General features: G+C 47.3%; 1 long non-coding RNA gene across 3 annotated transcripts; it reads left to right on the plus strand.

The window, feature by feature from the left end:
- The first annotated feature begins 11,446 nt into the window (after window positions 1-11,446).
- Window positions 11,447-15,763, plus strand: LOC147997127 (uncharacterized). Of its 3 annotated transcripts, none has more exons than XR_015653416.1 (3): window positions 11,447-11,623; window positions 12,658-12,718; window positions 14,398-15,763. It is a non-coding gene; the product is annotated as an uncharacterized LOC147997127 (long non-coding RNA). The 3 variants fall into 3 exon arrangements; XR_015653415.1 differs by having other exon boundaries at window positions 11,470-11,697; XR_015653417.1 differs by lacking the exon at window positions 11,447-11,623 and adding an exon at window positions 14,087-14,131 and having other exon boundaries at window positions 11,956-12,718.
- The last annotated feature ends 2,846 nt before the right edge of the window (window positions 15,764-18,609 follow it).

Consider the following 18,609-nt stretch of genomic DNA (forward strand, 5'->3'; position numbering starts at 1 on the left):
GGCTACCGGAATTAGGAGAGCGCCGCACCCAAGGTGGAGTATGATGGGAAATTATTATCCTTCTGGCTCTGCTCCATGGAGGAATCTGTATGGGACCATACTGGTCCCGCCTGCAAGTTTTACACCTGACTCTGGAATAACCAGATTCCCTTTTCCTAAGGCAGTACCTGAGTTTCCTCACTCTCCTTTAACGGCTGTCCCTGGATGGCCTTTGTTGAGTGAGTCACTTCCTTGGCTGCCCATCTCAGTTCTGCCTGCCGCAATGAATGGGGTCCCTAGCTGAGAGGCATGGGAACCAACTCCATTTTAGTGAAGCCAGAAGACAGAGCAAGAGGAGACTACTGAAGAGGAAAGACCATTGAAAAGGAAGGAGCGGTAGGCAGTCATCCACAAAACTATTTGGACCTCACCCCCTGGCTAGACCCAGCTGGTTTGCCCTGAAGGAAGAAGGCTCTGGTTAAGCTCAAGTAGAGAGATGTGTAGCTTTGCTGTGAGGGTTAGGGTTCCAGGGTGCAACAAGCTAGTCAACAAAGTTTTCTTAAAATGAAACAAGGCAGTGAAAATGTTTCACATTCCTTCCTGTCTTGTCTTCTCTTCTCTTGCCGGTGTCTACTGAGGTTAAGAGATACCAAAGACTGTCTAATGTCAGTGCTCACTGACTGCTTCTATTCTTCCTCGGCAGGGATGGGTCAGAGAATGGAGCCTTTAGCAGCCCTTGTCTTCAGAACAAAGGATGAAGCCTGTTGGTGGTGGTGCACACCTTTAATGCCAATGCTTGGGAGGCAGGGGTGGGTGGATCTCTGAGTTCGAGTCCAGCCTGGTCTACAGAGCAAGTTCCAGGACAGCCAGGGCTACCCAGAGGAACCAAGTCTCAAAAAACAAACAAACAAACAAACAAAAAACAAAAACAAAAACAAAACAAAGCAAAACAAAAAAAAAAACCAGAAAAACAAAAAGCAATAAACAGAAAAGAAAGAGAAAGAGGAAAGAAAATCCATCCTGTTCTAGGAGAACCCAGCTGTCACTGTCATACACCTGTCCTGATTTAGCTCCTCAGGGATCAATAGTGGTTGGCACAGCTTTCAGGTCAGGTGCTTTCACCTCTGACCCGTGAAGCCTGAATCACAACATGGGGTACAGGATGTTCTGCAGCCCCAGGACCACTTGCTGTTGTCTGTGTGGTGAGGACCCAAGAGTCCCCCAGAAAACAAGGGATAGTGTCCTACCCACGTAGCTTTGTCTTGGAGGGTAGTGGTGTAGGAAACCGGACTGGCCAGTTGGTAAGGTGTCTTAGGACCTCAGGATTTGGAGGCGAGATGATCTGGTCCAGTTAAACTTTGCCTTGGGAAATCCTTAGGACACTCCAGTAAAATGCAACTGAGAAGATCTCCTTTCTCGGGAAAGCAATTTTTTACGATCAACAGGGCGTCGTTTTGAGAGTAGAGAAGTCACTTTGTTTTGGTTCAATCATTTTTATCATTGCCACAAAGAACCCTGGTGGGACAGGCCAGATGCAGGCAGCCTGATCCTTTGCTCGGCTGTGGTGGATGGAGAGGCACACAACTGTGTTCCTTAGTTCCTCTGAGAGCCCAGAGGCTGTGAGGAGTGGACTGTGGATAACCTTCCATTCCTTCCAAGGACAGAGATCTCTGCACGTGGCTTCATCTCCCTGCAGCTCCTTCCTGTAGGTCTCAGTCCCAGGACCGACCAGGCTGCCTGTGCTTGGTGAACCCCAGGTGCCAGAGGCCCAGGGCTGTGCCCGCTACCCCCTGGTGTTCTGTTGATGCGTCTGTGATGCAACTTTAGAGATGATGTTGGCACCCAGAGGCAGCATGGTGACCATGGCACACTTCTGTACCTGCGCCATTTGGTGGGCAGCTAGGCTGAGGGAAATGGCAATCAAGAGATGCGAGTTCCAGATCTCTGTGGTGGAACATGAAGGGCATCTGGTACAGTTTGGCTATCCTCACCTCCCCCAACCCTTACACTAGAGCCTCTTCTTGTTATATCACAAGGAAGAATGCCAAACTGACAAGTGGTTATGTTGTCTAGGTCCAGTATTTGCCAGACCTCCAGTTTGAGAGGGGTTTGGCCCTTGCATTTTGCAGCCGTTGAGAAGATCCTGGAGGGCAGAACTGAAGCAATCTTCAGACTGAGGGCAGAGCCCTCTCCAATGCCTTCTGGGGACAATGATATGAAATACTGCTTTACTCCCAGTGTGGACACTAGCAACCCATTCTTTGGGGTAGGGAACAAATCTAAGTGACCTGCAATATCACCTGAGAGCTGTGGTTGGAACAGACACCAGAGTGAATGGATTCTGGTTCCAGTGTCCATAAGGACAACATACTACTTTATTCTGAGGACACTGCACTCTACAGTATGAAACTACTGTTGATGGTTTTCTAGAGCTCAGCAGAGGGCTTCCACTTTGCTCTAAAGCCTTCCTCCTGGAGCTGCAGGACACAAGCCCCACTGAGATTTTTCCCAGCAAGCTTAAGTCAGATCCTGTCTGTGGGTTGCTGTCAATCTAAACATGGCCAGAGGTAGCAAATCACCGTGGGCTTTGTCCCAGCTCAGACGGAAATGTAGCCAGAGTTTCCTTGTTTAAATGCTGTCTCTGTGGCTCTCGTGAGGATCCGGTAAAAAGAACGGGAGGCACCACCTTTCAGGAGGCAAGAATAGGGAGGGGAGAAGGCTGTTTGAGAAACGTGTCTCTGCTTGTGAGGAACACAGGGAAGCTTGTACAGTCTGATGTCTCCAACTTCAAGTGAATTCTGCAGCTTCTGAAGGTCTATTGTTTGCAGGCGAGTCCAAGGGCACTTTAGAGTTTGTACTATGGCTTCAAGTGGGAAGAAATCAGGACACTCGGGATCCTGCATCCCTCCAGTGTAGGGAAAAAGCAGATCTTCATCTCAAAGATAAAGAAGACACCCTGGCAACAGGAGAGTATTCCTAACAGCCTTCCCACAATGGAGCCTGCCTGCTATACCCTATGTCTTGCCGGTTACAGCCTATGTCCTGCTTACAGTGTCCTATGTCCTGCCTGCCATGCCCTATGTCCTGCCTATTGTATCCTATGTCCTGCCTGCTATACCTAAATGTCTTACAGCATTTTCTGCTATTTGAACTGTGTGAACAATGCCTCCATAGCCCACTGACCATGCAGACCTCAAACTTACAAAATGCAGCCACCCCCGTGGCTCTTCCTCATCATGGCCATTGCTGGGGCATTCCAGGTAATTAACTGGTGCTTCCTGGCAGTTTCCTGTCCTTATATAGTTAGCGTAGAGGTTCATATTTGAAGTTACAGGAGGAGCCCAGGCAGCCATGAGGGCCTTTGACAATATAGTCAGGATCATGAGTTCCGTGCTGGCCTTGTCACTGGGCTGGGTGATTTTCCATAGTGACAGAATCAGGATTGTGGTCCCTACCTCTTTAACAACACAGCAACACTGTAAGACCCAAGGCCATCTATCTTATACCCTCTGTGCTCAGGCTTGGTAAATGCATTAGGACCTACTCCCACATCTTTTGTTTGAAAAACTGACCCTCCTCCCTCCTCCCCCTTCCCTCCTCCCTCCTCCCTCCTCCCTCCTCTCTCCTGAGCTCCCTCCTCCCTCTTCCATGCTCCCTCCACCCTCCTTCCTCCACCCAACCTCATGAAGCAGAGAGGCTATGCCTGTGCTCTAGAATTTCAAGTTGCTTTTCTGTGTAAACTTCAGAGACAAATGTACAAGAGGGCAGCCCCACCACCCCTCTTTTGGAGACGGAGAATCAGGGACTTTATGCAGTTGAGCTGGACTAGAGGCCGTCATCTTGGGAAACCCATAGAGTCAGGCAGCATGTCTGAAGCCCAAACAATCATCGAACGCTCTTTGCGTTAATTAGCCCTTTAATTTGCCTTTCTCTGGTCATGTGAGATGCTGCTTTGCTTTGGAAAGGAGGTGAATAAATAGAAACGTAGAGTCAGCCGTAGCGTGTCATACTGGTCTATGCTTTATAGAGTATTGGAGAAATAATTATGACGTACTTCAAGCATGCCACTCTGAAAGAATTTCCATCATGTCTAATGACTCTCCCTTCTAGTTCCTGGCACCTTCCCCCATTTTGCATGTTCTTACATCACACAGCACGGATTATGGAAAACCAGGTGCTGAAACCTTGAGAAGTCCTGGCTAGAGTCGTTTCCTTGGTAAGACTTCTTTCTCTTCCGTATTGATTTATGTTTGCCACTCTAGCTGGGGGTGTTTTTCTTCAACTACCTACTCTTCTTACCTGTCCATTACCCTAACCCTGATGAGCACCGAGCATTGTTGGCGTTGGAGTAGGTTCAGGAAGAGGAATACTGCCAAGAACTGGCAAACTAGCGTGGAGCTTCCACATTTAGCCAACTGTGCTGGGTCAAGAACAACTTTGTTTACCTTTCGGTCAGAGAGAAAAGCTCACTTTGAACTGTGGAGGCCAGTGGGAATTTCTGAGACTCATGAGAGTGGTTCTAGGTGTGTGATTGTTCTGCTTTTGGTGACAGGCTCTTCTGTACTCCAGGCTGGCTTCTAACTCAACTATGTACCTGAAGGCCACCCAGAGCTGGGCTTTTTGCCTCTACCTCCTGTGTGCTTGGATTAGAGGTGTGCACAATGACCATTTTATACTACGCTAGGTATGGAACCCAGGGCTCCATGCACAGTAGATCACTTGTGTCACATCCATAGCACACATGGATCCCCTTCCCCCTATTAAAGGGTCAGAGCAGTCCATTGTGAACCAGTAGTGGCTGAAGGGAATCTTCTGGCCAGACCTCTGTTCATCTAACTCCTTGCTGATACTGTATTCTCTTGGAACTTCTTATCCTTATGGGGAACACTCACTAGTGTTGTGCAAAAAGATGTGTTTCTTACTCGTTTTTGTAAGAACCAGACCCTAAACTGGGCATCGGTGGTACACACCTCCTTGGGAGGCAGAAGCTGGCCAATCTCTGAGTTATACCCATAATTCCATTCTGCCAGTGTTATGGCTTTTCCTAGGAGAACCAAACTCTTCTTTACACCTTTGCACTTGATAGAAACTTTCTTCTCGTAAGACCATGGTGACCAGGGTTTCTGGAAACCCTGTGTAAGGGTCTTAGGATAGCAACTTGTTACCTTAGAGTGGAAAATACTGTGTCTATCCATTCACTCACCAACATCAGGATTTCCCATGGTTTGGGGTACGTGATAGGGTAGACATGTGCAAAACAGCAACAAGCAGCAATCGCTGAGCGCCCTAACCGCTCTCCTCGCTTCTGTTGCAGGCGAGGGCTTCCACAGCTACCAGCACGCCTTCCCCTATGACTACTCTGTCAGTGAGTACCGCTGGCACATCAACTTCACCACGTTCTTCACCGACTGAGACAGCATGGTTGCCCTTGGCCTAGCTAATGAACAGAAGGGTGTGCAAAGCCTCCCATCTTAGCAAGGATTAAAAGAACCAGAGATGGAGGCTACAAGAAGGGCTGAGTTTAGAGTCATCTTGGTCCCCATTCCAAAAATTATGTGGTCAGAAGCTTACTGTTCCAGGATGCTAAAGATGACTGGCTTACCCTGCTCCGGTTCAGAAAAGAAAAGAAAGGCTCAGTACCGGAAGGTCACGCCGACCTTTCTGATGCTCACACAGATCTTCCTCCCTTCTCTGTCTTCCATTTCCGCCCTCTTTGTTTCCCTTTCTGCCACCCTCGTCTACCCTTTCCCTCACTGCAGCTCCTTGTCACCACTTTTCAAAACCTAGAAAGCTTTCTGCAGTTCAAAAGCAAAGGTCTCTCCTGGTAACCTGGTAACTCGTCCCTTGAGTTGTCTCGAGCCTGGGGCCATCTCTGGAGAAGGCCCAGTTGATTTTCTAGAGCCCACAGTTTGCTCTGCAGAAAGAGAAGAGATCTTTAGTAGGCAGAAAACTTATAAAGCAGGTGAATGAGGGGTTAGAGCTAGCCTACAGGGTAGAATTCATATACAACATTGGCTTGGAGCTGGAATAAGCCACTAGCAACGGCTTTCACAGTCTCTCCACACAGCCTTCTTTCCCTCCCGAGAGTGTGGAGATAGGGGGGTGGGGGTAGGGTGCTCAGGCACAACACCAAGTTTCCATCTCACCTACACAGTGGATGAAGAAAAAGCATTTCCTTAGTAGAGAATGTGGTCTCTGTGGGCAAGGTCCCTATTCCCCATTAACAGCAAGTGGATTTCTTGTTTGACGGAGCAGAAGCCTGCAGGTTGGGTGAGTCCAGAACTGTCTGAAACAGAGTTTTGACGATTCGTCCAGCACCTTTTCATTTCCCTACTCATGGTATTGGTTGCTGCTCTCACAGTAATAACCAATCGATAACATTTCCAGGCATCTGAAAAGATTTAGCAAGCCAAGTTCAGTGGCTCATGCTTTGAATGAGAGTCCCCAGGAGGCAGAGGTGGGTGAATGTCTGTAAGTTTGGAACTAGCCTGGTCTCCACAGCAAACTGTAGACCAGACAGGCCTAACATAGTGAGACCCTGTCTTAAAAGGGGAGGGGGGGAGCTTTTTACTAGGTAGTGTTGGAGCAACCCAAAATTTAAGGTGAGTTGAAGAACCAGCCTGCCTCTATTTTTGGCTTGAAAAATACCTTATAGTGAAGACAAGGCTAGGTTCATTCCTGTTGATGATTTAAACCTCTGTTTCTCAAGGATTGGGCTGTGCCCTGCCTGTAACCATAACTGCAAACAGTTCTGTACTGACTGTTCTAGGGATGGCAGTCACGCCTTTTGATTTCACAAGTTTCAAAAATTTAATAACCCTCTTGCAACCCTACCTTTGTTTCAAAAGGTTGTATGACCACCTATGACTACCTGGTTGTGACTGTCTGTTGCTATGACTACCTTACTCTGACTGACTGTTGCTATGACTTCCTTGCTCTGACTGTCCATTGCTATGACTACCTTGTCCTGACTGCCTGTTGTTATAACTACCTCGTTTCAGGAGGGCTTTAGGACTAAGTATTGTTATGCTTGTTCTACTTCTGTAACCCCAACTATTTTGCCCACCAATTTCCCCACTTGGAAACTGGTTTTTCCAGGCAGAGTTTTTCTAGTGTAGCCCTGGCTGTCCTGGAACTGCCTTCCTATCCCTGAGCTATAAAAACCTTGTCTTCCTCCCCTCCAAGGCTGAGCTCTCCAACCCTGTCTTAGGTGGAAAGCAGCCCATGTACACAAATAAGAAAGGTTGCTTTAATTAATTGCTTGCCTGAATTAACTTTGCCATGATAATTTGGGTCAGGGGTCCTCCTCACATCTTTGGGATTAACAGAATGATATATTTGACTGGGTCCTGAAATGTTCCCACACATTTATCTCTGAGAGGGGATGCTGAAGAAACTTGGATGAAAACAGAATGAGCTGGGTTACCCATTCTTTCTATTACTGGGGAGGATATGGAACAATTAAGATAAGAAACTGGGTCTTTCCAGGACAGCCAGGGCTACACAAAGAAACCCTGTCTTGGAAATACCAAAGAGAGAAACAAAAGAAACAAGGTCTGCGGGCTGTTTCTTGTTTTTTGAACAAAGGCGTCCAGGGATTGAGAACTTGCTGAGTGAGTGACTGGGCGTGCTGATGAAAGGAGTTTGAGGCTGGGTCCTTTCGTGAGCCCCAGTTTCTCTGTGACGCATCATCGGTAAAACATTCGTTGAAAGACCGCCCAGCTGGGCATGGTGGGACACACCTGTAAAGTTGGCACTTGAGATACTGAAGTAAATCGATAGGGGGTCAACAACGCATGCCAGAGTGAGTTTCATGACGCAACTGACTGCTGAGAGTGATATATTGAACAAAAAGAGTCATGAAAGATGACCAAGGCCTTTCCCTGAGTTTTCTATTATCCCAATTATAGTCTCTGGTTTATAACTCAAATGAGTCAGTGGGGCATATGAACAAGTTTGCCAGCCTTTCCTTTGCTGGCATTTCTAAAGCTAGTTTTACTGATGTTTGTGCTTGCTTGCTTTCCTTCTTTCTTCCTTATTTTCTTTATTTCCTTCTTTGGGTTTTTCCAGGCAGGGTTTTTCTAGTGTAGCCCTAGCTGTCCTGGAACTCACTCCATAGACCAGGCTGGCCTCGAACGCATGGCTCTGCCTCCCGAGTGCTGGGGTTAAAAGTGGCAGGCTGCACTACTGACCAGACTACACTGTTAGGGAAGCTTTGGGGCTTGGATATAGTCTCCCGGGACCTGCTTCTGGCCCACCACTCTATCCAAGTCCTGCACCTTTAAATATCAAAAGGAAGCAGAATCTTCAAAGGCTGAGTCACACACACCCCAGTAGCCTACCCTTCCTAAGAGTAATGTGGGGTTAAACTCTGACAGCAGGAAACAGAGTCTGCTGGCTTTAAATCAAAAACTCCACAAGCTGACAGCACTGCCTGAGGAAACATTAGGACTCCATGAATCATAGGATCACAAAGACTCCATGTGGAGATCCTGGGAGAGGCTGAGAGCCACAAGCAGGACATCTGCCTAGGAGAGTTCTTACCTAAGAGCCCAGGTCTGGGAGTCAATTCCTGCATACAAGAGTGCCTGCCCCCAAGAAACAAAGAACCCCCTAAAATGCTGTTGCCTGTTGACCTTAGGAGAGAAGGAAGCAGATCAGTAATGGGCTCCAGGCTCCTAGACTAGGCAGTACTCCCTGGCCGCAGCAGGGAAAGGTAGGTTTTGTTCCCTTTTGATTTGTTTTTTTGCATTGTCTACTCGAGCCAGCGCAGGCAGACTTTACAGTCGTGGAACCTCTGTATTCCTGCACGGGCTTCCAGGCCCGCATCTTGCCTTCCAAGAGCTGTTGGAACAAGCTGTGCCCGCTCGCTTCACTTTCTAATTGGAGGTTGGCCTCACTCTGGATGAGATCACGGCTCGGAACTATTCTGAAGGTGGATCCCAAACAACCGTCATCTCATCAAAGGCTGAACACACTGAGGTGTAATTTGATGGTGACGTTTACTTTAGCATTTAAGACCTGGCTTTCTAACTATGCGTGTGAGCACGCTCTTGTCCACACGCGCGCGCGCGCGCGCACACACACACACACATGCACACACTCACAGACGAAACAGTTCTAATTAAACTATCTGAAACAAACCAGCGCACTCTATGTATTTTGTTGTTGTTAATTCAATATCGAATACATTAAGAAAGTACTGACAAAACCCGTGGCTTTGGTTAAAGGAAGCACTCTGTACTCTAAACCCCAGTATCGTGGGGCCCACCATCTCAAGGTCAAAGGAGAAAAAGACTAACAATATGCCAAAGGCAGCTGCTTTAACTGGAGAAACTGATGGGAAATCCAGAGAATGTGTTTCACTGGCAAAGGAGGTGCAGGGCAAGGCACGGTTCTAAATACAACTTTCTTTAGACTCGGAGATGTATGTTCTGAGCAGGTGGAGGACACCATGATGCATCAATGACACTTGCCCAGTCCGATGACACATGGCAAGCTAGAGGAGACACCGCTGTATCAGCAGCAGATACTGTCACTGACTGACTTTAGTTCACCATGTAGGTGAGTTCCCCTGGAGAAAGACAGCAAGAGAGTAGTGTGTCTCCAGAATCCCGGCTTTGCCTCCTTGTGTGGAGGAGTGAGCATCTTGTTACACCCATTAACTGCCTGTTGTGCTCAGTTACACCAAGAAAGGAAGCCAGTGGAGCAGCCCTACTTCCTGCCTGGGAATGGTGGGAGGCGGAATTCACACAATCATTCCTGCACAAGCTCCTTTTGTTCTTCAGGAACCCCACTCAGTCTGACCACAGGACCATCTTAATATCCAGTCACGCCTAAGGTTTAGGCCATACCCTGATATCAGAAAAAGCAGGAACTCCATCTCTGCTTTTCCAGCCCAAGTCTGGTATCCTTTGAAATGCTTGCTTCTCAAGGCCAGCTTTCTCCTTCTGGGGAGCAGGGGAGAGAGCAGAGACTGAAGCAAGGACCTTTGCTATTCTAGGCAAGGGCTCCACCCCTGAGCTACATACTCGGTTCCAGTTTTCTCTCACAGGGATGGGCCGGTAACCAGTCCCCGGCTATAAGACCTGTCAACCAGGAGAAGAGAGGAGAGAGACGAAGGCGAAAGGCAGAGGGGGACCCAGAACTCCTCAGGGCTCCATACCCTCCTCATTTTTTTAGAAACACTTGAAGAGCAGCAGGATTCTTCTAGAGTCTGTGATTTCTGACACATACACACACTTACACTGAAGGGCTTTTCACAGCATAAAATTAGCCGTTAAGTCAAACGCTGCTGTGACATTTAGTACAGTCATAATAATGTGCCATTGTTACCCTTGGTTCTAAACCATTTTAAATCACCTCCACGGAAAACCCATTCTCATTCAAGAGTGGTTTTCCCCCCAACTCCAGCTCCTCCCAGCTCCCTTACGCCTGGCAACAATTAACGCTCTGTCTCTAGGATTTGCCTATTGGTGGTCTTTCCCAGGAACAGAGTCACGCAGCCGCATGACTTTTTGTCCATTCATTTCGTGATGTCTATCAAGAGCCCATTCCCATTGATCTGCTGATCGATGGTGGGCTGTAGTGTACCTTTTGTTGGTGTACACCTTTCAGTAAGTGTGAAATGTGTTGCTACAAGTATTTCTTTGCAAATATTTAAGAACCCGTTCTCAGTATCCTCTATGTGTAACCAGGAGCGGATTTCATTGCTCCTACGGTAACCTTTATTCTTGTGGGACATCGAACTGTCTTTCACAGGGGCTGCACCGTTTTATAGCCCCACTACCAATGACTGTCCCCCTTGGGTATCCATGCACACCGCCATCTGGTCCTTTTCTCCTCATTTATTCCAAAGTCCCCCACAGATCTTCTGAATTCCTCTTGCTCCTGGGGCAGAAGGTGAAGAAACCGCCTCTAGTATCCAGCCTTGTCTTTTCTCCAGTAGAGCAGGCTGTCAACACCCTGTATCATTAAGGTACACACTGCCGTCATTTGTGTGACTCCTACTATCTCCACCACCTCTGTGGTCTCTCTAAACTTCCTATTAAACTCCCACATAAGGAAGCTGGGGCAGTAGGAAGATCGATGTGGAAACCTAAGTTCCGAGGAGCGCACGTCCCTAACGTCCGTCTCCTCCCTCTGCCTCTCTGCCGTGGGCGGGCCTAGGGGCCCAGACGCCTTCAGAGACCTGGGGAAAGGCGGCCCCTCCTCGGGGTTACTCTCGGTCAGCACACACCCCCGGGGTTACTCGCGTTCACTCGGCCCACAGCGCCTGACCTCTCGTAGCCAATCAGCAGCCGCGCTGTGGCTCTGCGGGTGCCGGCTCCAATCAGGAGGCGCCGCCCCTGCAGCCTCCTAGCTGCGGGGGGGAAAAAGGGGGGAGGGGAAGGGGCGGCTGTGGAGCATCTTTTGCCCCCCCCTCCAGCCCCCACCTCCCTCTCCCCGCCGCCCTCTTCCCTCTCCTGGCTCTGCTGGAGCAGGGGATGCGCGCGCACCTCGCAGACATCATCCCAGGTGGCGTTGATGGAGAGTTTCCTGGAGATCTAACTCCCCCTCCCCTCTATAAGTCTCCCTCTTTGACGAGATGGAGCTCGGAGTTGTGGGCCCTACACAGCCAGCCCTGCCCCACGTGCGACCTTGGGTATGGGCTCCTGTCCCCAACTGCCTCTTTCGTAGAGGGACCTGGCTAAGCAGGGCGGGATCTTACTGCTTCCTGTAGGTATCTCTCACGTAAGAGGCAGAGCTCCCATTCAAAGAAAGACCCCACAGTATGTCGCCATAAAGGAAAATGGTACAGAGAACAAAGCAAAGCGATTAGAAACGGTTCAGGCTGGTGTCACTGGGCCTGAAGGGGTGTGGAGAGGAGAATGTGCAGGGGAGGCTGTGAATGCCAGGCAGGCACACAGAGTCTAGATTGCTCGGTGATAAGGAGTCATGAGATGTACTCCAGCCCGACAGGAAAATCTATGTTTCAGAAACTTAACTGTGGTGGCCAGGGCAGGGCAGAGAGGACTAGATTAGGGCTGGAAGGTCAGAGCCAGGCTTTGTTACAACTCCTGTGAGCGAGTGGGATTTTCATTTATTAACAGTGTTAGTGGGAATGTCAAAGGACATCTGAGATCTTTCAGAGCAGAATTAACTGCACTCAGTTATCTGCGTGGGGTGGGGGGCATGGAGATGAGTCTCGGAGCTTAGTCTAAGTGTTTCCAGGAGCCGCACTCCTGCTAATTTTATGAAACGAATTAACTTTTTTTACGTGGAACTTTATTTTATTTTTTAAGACACTCGATGGAGACCAAGCTGGCCTCGAACTCAGAGATTCGCCAGCCTCTGCCTCCTAAATTCTGGGATTAAGGGTGGGTGCCACCACACTGGCTCTTTATTTTTTATTTCAAAGTGTGATGATCAATCTATTGTTAATCACTTCAGTATTGGGCAGACTTTCTCAGATATTGGTAAGGTAAAGCTATTATTTCAAGGAAACAATGTATGACAATGGCATAATAATTCTTGAGGCAACTATTAGACGTTTGGGAACCTTGCATATGGCACAGTTTGACAGCTTCCCAATAATTTAAGGCTTGTCTGATAAAATCAGTGGTGATGTTAATGAACATTTTTTTAATCTTGTAAAATGAAATACGCTAATATTTTTGGAGCATTTTCCTAACCCAGTGAACCAAAAACACCACATTGCGGAAACCCTGCATGAATAAAAGATGGCTTGAAAATACAGGTAAGAGCTGGGTGTGGTGATGTAATGCTTTTAATCCCAGCACTTGGGAGGCAGAGGCAGGAGACTCTGAATTGTGGACCAGTCAGATCTCCGTAGTGAGTTCCAGGACAGTCAGGGCTACAGGGCTATGTAGAGGGGGAGAGAGAGGGGAAGATTGGGCAAGACTAATGGATTCTTATTGTAAAGAATATGAAAACCCAGGGCCTAGGGCACATGCCAATTGACAGAAAGACTGCAAGAAGCCATTCTTACCTGTACTTCATACAGCAAACAGAGCATGCTGAAGTAGAGTGCTGGGTAAATATCCTTCGAGGAGTCACGAGTACTGTGGCCTGAAGCTTTCTGAGTCCATGCTTTCCCTCAGCTCACTAGCCAACTCCCTTTCTCGGGGTTGCCCCACTCCCCAACTTGTTTTTGAAATAAAAACTGTAGATTTGGCAAACCTGGAAGTCGCTATGTAGACCAGGCTGGCCTGGAGCTCGGGGTTACTCATGGCCCTCCCTGCATTAACAGAAGGAACTGGAAGGAGATGGAGGGCTAAGAACCCATCATCCGTCTGTCCGAGTGTTAATGCCTTGGCTGCTGTGAGTCCCACTTTAGGCGGGCAGATAAGGTCCTTGTGAGATGGAGTTCCCAGAGGAAGGAACCTGGGAGAAAGTCAAGGACTTGGAGTTGAGAAGGCAAAAGAGGATGGAATCCACCTAGTTTTGATACTTGTGGCCCCAGGGAGAAAGCATCAAGTGACAAAGAAGTACAGCTGGTGATGAAGCCTTCTGCAATAATCCTGGAAACACAGGTCCCAGAGTCACGCAGTCCTGTGTCCTATGGTCCCCTGGTGTGGGTGCTAGGGTGTAGCCACTGTGGATGGGTGGGAGTTGAAGAAATGTGAAGATTTGGGAGATTCCACACAGAGTGTCACACAACCGTAAACTCAGGAGACTAAGGCAGAAGGATGGAGAGTTAAAGGCTACATTTGATAAAATGCATTGCGTGTTATGTGAATGTTTCACTATTTTAAAAAGTTCAACACTGCCCTGGCTGTGGGAGGCCTGATAGAGAGAGTCGGTGGTGGAGGTTGGGGGATTGAGAGCTTGAGGGATGGGTTTCTAGTGGACTTTGTTCACCTTAAAAGTCTCTTGGCAGCCAAGATGGTGCAAACCTTTGATGTTAGCTCTCAGAAGGCAGAGGCAGAGGGATTCAGAGAGTTTAAAGGCAACTTCCAGGCCGGCTGGCTCACATTAGGAGAAAAGAACAAAAAAGTTCCTTCCAGTTCTTTTTCTTGAGATACAGTTTTACATAGCCCAGGCTGGCCCTGAACTTCCTCCACCTTCTGAGTGTTGGGATTACAGACATCTGTTTCCATCCTAGGTTTTATTCAGTCAGGGATCAAACCTCAGGCTCTGTGCATACTAGGTAAGCACTCTACAGATTTGCAAAACATCCAGATATATCTGCTCTTGGGCTATGGCCAAGTTAAACCTGTATATAACTTTGAAGGTGAAATAGTTTCATTAGGCTTGTTTTGGACATAGAAGCACCCCACTTTCCTCCCCGTTTTGTTCCTCAGAAGAACACCTTGAAATCATTTTGAGCTGACTCTCCAGCACTCCTTTCTGTATTCCTAAATGCATGCTTCTTTTTTTTTTTCTCTTTTTCTTTTTCTTTTTTCTTTTTTTCAGAGCTGGGGACCGAACCCAGGGCCTTGTGCTCGCTAGGCAAGCGCTCTACCACTGACCTCAACCCCTAAATACATGCTTCTATCACTGAAGAATTCTGTCTACGACCTCACACCTTGGAAGACTGAAACATAATTTTAAAACAACCACCACCGTGCTGACCATCATCCGCTCAAGCCTTCGGGAAGGAACCTGCACCCTTCATTTTCTCCATCCTCTCAATAGAGTGTGTCATAATTTTATGTAAATCAGTAACTGGTATTTGTACTACAGTGACTGTGTAAATATCATTCACACGGTGGCTTCATTATTGCACAACTATCTTTTTTTTCTGGACAGGAGCACTGCTTTTTTCCCCCCTCCTGCTTTTCCACATACTTCATCACTGATACTCAACCCCTTCTGCCTCTTTGTCTTTACCTCCAAGTTACACATTGTTACACGTTACACATTGTTACAGGTTACACATTGTTACACGTTACACATTCGGCAGCATGGGGGGGCCTGTGTGAAGCAGTCTCTCCTGTGGCCCCTTCACCGGCTCTGACCAAGACAGCTCTCCTCTGAGTCTATCCCGTAGACCCTGTGTAGTGATTCCGTTTTTCTTTCTGAGTGTGGATCCTCCATCCCTGGGTTCTTTCTTACTCATTTACTTTGTTGTTTTGAAGAGTCATGTCTTAGTCACGGGAGAAACTGTTTCGTTTTTTGTTTTTTGTTTTTTTTTTTTTAAGATATGCTGGTTTCAGTTTTTCCAAGTATCTTATCGAATTGTCAAGGACACTCATTGGGCCCTTCCCACTCTGAAACATTTGATCTTCTGAGCATTTTAAAAATGTAATAATTATTGAGTCCCTCCTCACCTGATTTTTGTTGTTTGCTTGTTTTCTCTTTGATTTTTACACTCTGTCCCTCTCTCCCTCTCCCTCCCCACCCCTCTGTGTGTGTGTGTGTGTGTGTGTGTGTGTGTGTGTGTGTGTGTGTGTGTGTGTGTTCCAGAGAGCCCATGCCACAGGTTGAATGGGATAATCTGAGGACAATTTTCAGGAATTCTTTCTTCCCATCATGTGGGGTCCAGGAATCAAACTCAGATAGATCTCCAGGCGAGGCAGCAAGCAGCTCTACCCACTGAGCCATCTCACCAGTCATGGTTCATATTTTAAGATTCTGGTGTCTTGCTCTCTAGAGAGGGTCGCTCACACTCATTGCCTGGGTGTGCACTAACATTTCTTACCCCCTCTTTTTCTGTCTCCATCCTTCTTTCTGCTCTCACCTCCTTTCTCCCCTGCCTGTCTCTCAATTTAAACTGAAGTCTATGGACACTTTCCCTCAACTTTGCTCCAAAAAGTCAAATAAAAACCCTTTCATCGCTCTCCTTTTGAATTTGGTTTTATCTGAACTTGCAAGCTTTCTTGGAGATGGATTTGACAAGCAAAAGCAAAACAAAACAAAAACTAAGTGCATAAACTAGCCTGGTTTCTCTCTAGAGCAACCTCTTAGTAGAATCTCACCCCATGCCACGCACGCACGCAGGCAGGCACGCAGGCACGCATGCATGCACGCACACAGTCTTATTAACTCTATCTGAGAACCGTGCTCTATAAATGAGAGGAGAACGGAAGAAGAGAAGGAGGAAGAGAAGGCGAAAAGCGTGGCTTTAAATTCAGTTTTCAGAAAAATACAAACTGTAGCCATTTTGAAAAGATGAGCTTTGAATAAGTTGACTTTGAGGCTTGGCTTTGTCTTTTATTAGGGTAGATTCAGTCTCATGGATGATCGGACCCTGAGGAGCAGTGAGAGACAGTTTACACAGAGCAAAGGCAGGGGCACTATGTGGGCAGGATGTCACATTACACAGGTCTGGCTTTCTCTACTTGTGACATGTGGCTCTCAAAGGACTGCCTAGCACATGTTTCTCCTACACCTGAATTATTCCCTGCCAACTGCTTTATAAAACACTCGTCCGCGATTCATAGCTATGGGGTGAAGAGCCCAGGAGCTATTTAATTTAGACAAGGTCTCGTAATGCAGCTTAGGCTTGTTTTGAACTCAGATTCCTCCTGCCTCCCACTCCCAAGTATGGAATTTACAGGCGTGAGCAGCAGCACACAACTCTCTGCCTTTTCTCTCTTTTTTGGAAGAATAAAGTGGAAAACAAGAGACCCCAGGACCCTAAAAGAGAAGAAACGCCCACATAGTATGGGTTTACAAAGCAAGCTAACAAACTTTTCAATAAAATTAAGAACAGAATGTTCCTTTTACCTTAACCCACATAGCTTCCTAAACTCGAATGATAGCTCTTGAGTAATAGTTCTCAAATGCTTCAGAGTTCTACAGCGGAAAGAGTAGAATGGGCAGAGCTTCAGTCCCTCTCTCTAGCCTCTTCCAGAAGGAAGATTACCAGAGACTGTTTCTCTTGACCCTCCTTAACCAACCAGTCACCTCGCACCAGGCTGCACCTCTAGGGGTGGTGGTTGTGTGGGGGTGAAGTGTGTTTTGCTTTCCTGACTCAGGCTCAAACATTCTCCTGGATAAGGGCTCTTTAGGGGTTTACACTGCAGCACCTGATTCTAGACATTTCTGCCCTCTGGAACTCCAACCACCCAGAGGACAAAGACCTTGCTTATGCGATGTCTGAATGGATGTTTGGATTGGAATTGTTTGTGAAGGAAAGAAAGGGAAGGGGAAAGGAAAGGGGAGGAAGGAAGAGGTAGAAAGGAGAGGAAGGGGGAGGGGAGCCAGATGGGTAGAAGAGTGACTAAAAAGGTTGTTACTCATTTACTTTCCCTATGGAGCTTATGGGAAGGGCTGACCTAATTCCACATCAGACGATGCTTACTTTGTATCTGAACCGTGCTGGGGAATAAAACCGCTCACGGTAACTTTGTTTCTTCCTTTCACTGAGATGAGATCACATTGTGGCAGTCATTTACCATGGAAAAAAGCTGAGAAAGGGGTTTCTCTAGCAAGTGCCTTGCTGAACAAGGACGAAGCAAGCAGGCAGAGCCAAGCCTGTGGCTCTCTCCTCTCTGTTCTCTTGGCCTGGTTAGCTTCTGCGGTTGGCTTAGATGTGAGAGTTAGAAAACATGCCTCCGTATCAGACTTACTGCAAGGTCAAAGGCCATGCTAGAGGAAGAGTCTATTCACCTGCCACATCTGCATACTCGAAAGTCCTATGACTTGTCATCCCGAGAAGTAAGGAAACAATGCCCACCTTGAGATGCATTTTTTTCACAACTCCTTTACTATACTGTTCATCCATTGCTTAGAAGAGAATGGTTCTGAAAGAGATAATAAAATAGGTAATATTTCAAATATCTATTTATGATTTATGAAACAAGTTCAGTGAACAAACAGCTGTTTAAAGCCCTTCTTGGGCCAGGCACTCAAGCCCGATTTTCTTGGTAAATTCCAGTACAACTGTCAGAAAAGTAGAAACCACACGACATGGGGAGCCAGCCTGGTAAACCATTGGGTGATTTAAAGACAAAAACAAAATACAAGCCCAGGAATCAGTAAGGTCAACAATGGGTAAAGGTTGGAGGGGCAGAATGCTCTAGGAGAAGGGAAAGGAATATTTTTAGGGCTTAATAGTGAAATATGGGACTGAAGAGAACTGAGGACATTTAAGGCAAAGACATAAGCACGGAAGGGCCAGGACCCAGAGGGCCTCCAAAGCTGTGGTAAGAAGGACAGGCTTCACACTATGGACAATAGGAACTCCCTACAATATTTATTTAATATACCAATGTGGGGCTGTTTTATTCTTACTCGTTTGAATAGAAGGGTCATTAAAAACCGCCACAACATCTTGTATCCTTTTCATACAGAAAAGTTTATAGCGCTTGTCTCCGTCTTCCAAGCATACACTGTGCACCGCTGGACCAACGGAGCCTGCACCTCTGCCCTGCATCCCTGCAAGCACTCATCCTGTATAACTTTTAACTTGATGCCACTTCATGATTCTTGATGCCAGGCCTCATGCTGTCCCACATAGCTTTATTTTGTGTACCCTTAGGGACTCCTGAGGTCGGCTCACATGGGATGGGCTAGGCAGCATCCTATCTTGCTTATCAACAGTTATATTGTCTCCCACCTTTTCTTCCTGGAACTCCCAATTAATTCCTCTTCTAGGTTTTCAGAACTTTCTCCCCAAGGCTGTAATTTGTCTTGGAGAGAAACATAGGACTACGGTTCTACACCATTGTCTTGGCAGGC

The sequence above is a fragment of the Rattus norvegicus genome, chromosome 1 (assembly GCF_021556685.1).
Source record: "Rattus norvegicus strain SHRSP/BbbUtx chromosome 1, alternate assembly SHRSP_T2T, whole genome shotgun sequence".
NCBI lineage: Eukaryota > Metazoa > Chordata > Mammalia > Rodentia > Muridae > Rattus > Rattus norvegicus.